This window comes from Oculina patagonica, chromosome 4 (genome assembly GCF_052425735.1).
Source record: "Oculina patagonica isolate OP01 chromosome 4, crgOcupat, whole genome shotgun sequence".
In the NCBI taxonomy this organism is placed as follows: Eukaryota; Metazoa; Cnidaria; class Anthozoa; order Scleractinia; family Oculinidae; genus Oculina; species Oculina patagonica.
In genome coordinates this window covers 19558126-19561845 of record NC_135761.1, presented here as the reverse complement: position 1 = coordinate 19561845, position 3720 = coordinate 19558126, and positions in this window count along the sequence as shown.

Here is a 3720-nt window from a genome sequence, read left to right as displayed (position 1 = left end):
TCTTGTTTACAGGCGATTTCATCCATCAGTATTCTAACTGCAAAATTTCAATCTAGAAATATGATTAAGAGTTCGTTCCCTTTATTGTCTATAAACGTGAACCCTAAACAGCGTAAAATGTTTCGATCTTGCGGCATAATTACATTAGCTAGCTTTACATTTCAAAACAGGTCTACCTCAACTAGAAAAATGCTTTATTTACTGAGACAGACATTTCATTTGACTGTTCATATGGAAATCAACTAACTTTGGAAGCAGATGGAAACTAATATTTTTTCCCTTCTTGCTTTTCTTATAATGAGGTGCAAGTTTCTGCTCAGTCGCGATATTCGTACAAATGTCGCCAGCTAACAAACCGCAGTAACTCGCTAGCGTTTTTACTCGTGACTGTCATTCATATTTCTTCTATCGTGAATATTTCGGTTCTAATGTTTGTATTTGTTTGACACGGAAACGTTTTTGTTGTTTCTTTTCCTTTACTAAATTTAATGTGACAAAGCAACTGTAGACTGTGTAAAAATGTATCAATGGACAGAATCCTCGGTCGAAGAAGTTACCGTGAAATCACAAAGATTGATCAATGGCTTTGATTTGCAAGCAAAGAATTTCATGTTTACAAAATCACAAAGGTCATCTTCTTGCGTTCATTGATTTGAAGATCTCGCGCCTCCACAAATTGTAAGAATTCAGCTTAGTTAATTCGTCTCTTCTTCCGGGCATTGTGCGGTACAGGTAATGATATAAAACGAAAGAAAGAAAGCAATTGATTAGACATTAAGGTTGTATGGCGTCTACCAGCATAAACAAGTGCCGTTCACTGTTTCCTCATTGTGACGTAGAAATTGCAATTTTCAGCATTGATCAATTGCAAGGAGGTTTTGTCGTTTCGCACTGCTTCATTCAAAGACATACTAAAACATACGAAGTTGTAAAACGAAATACGTACACGAATTAATATATACTGTAAAAAAAAAACGTCGATTTATCCTTCATCCATAATAGACCTACTGTGCTCATTCCAGCACACACATTAAAACATTCTGTGGTCTGAAAAATTTAACTTAGCGAAACTCTGTAAACTAACCTGAACCATCACGGTTACCAACAATGTCGACGTCTGAACTCTAAGAAAGAAAAGATAATAAGTAAATGTGTGCTCAGTCCAGATGGGCCTGATTATTTATCAGACTTGTTATTAGGTGCATGACTATGTTTTAAGCCTTATTCAACTAACGAACACTTATATGCTGAATGTTTAGACACTATAAAACTTAATTCATCAAAAACGAAATCCTATAAGGGGATATATGCACTGGGAGGTGTAGCTACAGTGGAATCTCGATTTCTCTGACCTCTCTATTACTCGACTGAAATAAAAGAGGTCTCCCCGGCTTCACTTAGACTGCAGTTACAACCCTGCCTTCTCGAACCGATATTTGTTTCCCTTGGAGATTCGATAAATCGGGATTCCATTGTCCTGCCATCTAACGCAATATTCACCGATGTAGCGACCAAGCTACGCGCTTACTGTACTACCGTCTAACGTAATGTTCACCGATCTATTTTAGATTATAGGAAATTTGTTTATAAATTATTTCAACATCCGCGCTCGCCAAGCTACGCACTTACTTTTCAAAGAAGAAACAGAAAATCGCTTGAAACAATAGGGGCGTCAATGATCGTACCTGTAAAGACTCTATGAATTCGTCTGTTTTTGATAAGGATACATGGATCGAACTTCGCGCTTGGAAATTTTTCCCTCATTTTGGTTTTATAACTTTGACCTAGAATCTTGTTCCTACCAGTTCGTCGTTGAGCACGAATGCATTGTTGTCAGCATTGTATTACTGACATTTCTAGTGACAAATATGTTTGCGATAGCCATTTGGCTTCGTCCAATGAAGAAGGTTATATTTGGTTTTGTGTCATTAAACGTTAAGACGTCAAGTTATTTAAAAAAAGAAGATTTGGTTAACAATGATCAATGTTAAGTTTGTTTGATATAACAATTTTCTTTTTATTCAATTATTCAAATTTAACGGCTTGTTTGTGCATTTGTATTCGCAAACACTGTGATTTTAATGTAATCAATACAAACAAACTCTTCGCAGACTGTGAGCCTTCACGAGTTTAATATTTTAATTTATCGAAACGACAAGAGAAATAGAATAGTGTTCAGTTACAGAAAGAATACAAGACCTATTACGATCCCATCGTCCGTCATTGTATAACTCATTGGGATGTATAAGAGGAAAATTTTTTCGGTAAATCAGGGCTGAATATATTTATTGTACAGACTGCGTACTTGTGACCGATTACAAATAAAAATCTGAAAATCATCAAGTTCCAGAAGCGAAACAAAAGCTTGGATATCAAGAAAGGGCGTCTGAGGAAAGAAATGAAAAAAAAATATTGGCTCTTGCGAAGAGTTTTACACGCGCGTCAAGCTAGCGGAGAATGTCAAGTACTTCTTCTTGTGGCCTCATTGTGTCAATATTTTGATCAGTGGTGAATATTTGAATATTTGAGTTTTTGTAGCGAACGACAGTGGCTGTATTCCACTCCCTGAAGTTCTTTTAAATGGATACATTGAACTGCGCGCTTTTATTTTTTATTTTATATTCGGAACGCTTTATGACTGCCAGAATCATCTGAATCTTGTTTCTCCGAGTCCTTTATTGACCGCGAAGCAGCTGTTGAAATCTATTTGCTGAGACTACATATTTTTCCTTACTTCTCTATTAATTGGTTTGACCTGCCGTTTAATCAATTTTAAATAATCGGGATGAACAAACTGTCTTCGGTCTAACCGAAAAAGCAAGCCCAACGCGTATTTTCATACCTGACATCTTGAATCCTTCTAGATAACATGGTCATGATTGTATAACTGCATGATATAAGGAACCGTAATATTCGATAAATAAAGCTGTATATTATGTAATGTACTGATATGAAATGATTCATATAATGAACTGCGGATGTATATAAAAGTGATGGCCATCGGAGTGAATTTCAAATTTAAGCAATTGGAAAAAAAAGCCAGAAAAAAAATTCAGGCTATCCCGTTGAAGCCCTGAACCTTTTTTCAGGCTTCTTTATTCCTATTTCTTAAATTGGAAATTCACTCCCTCTATCATAATATTCAATGCAACACTTATTTTCTTAAGTGATTCCTCTTAAATAAATGTTTTCGAGCGAGTTTTTTTTAAACCATTCATGAATGTTCCTAATAAGCACTGAGTGTTTTAAAGAATACAATAAAAAAAGGTCATATGCTCGCAAAAGAAACAGGATGGACCATCATCTTCCTCTAACTAAGCCTTTACTGGTACTAATCACACGGGTTATTTCACTGGTCCACGTTACCTTTTCGGTAGCGGGAAATATGTTCAGCCTCGAGCATATGGAACAATGTAATGTATCATTTATGGAAAAATAAAAAAATTTCAAACGACATCGACTCAAGACGTTTCTGGAGTCCTTTGAAATCGTAATTTGTGTCCTCGAGTAATGTTTTTGTGAACGCTTTTAAGCAGATCTCTTTTTTATATCATAGATACTGAGTTTTTCTCACGAAAAAACGATTGCGTACAAATGATACGTAAAATGCATTAGCCAGCCAATAGGAAAGGCGAACGATGAAAACTCACTAGTGAAAAAACGTCGTTCGTCCAATCACAAGCGCGAACGACGAAAACTCACTTGTGAACAACACCGTAT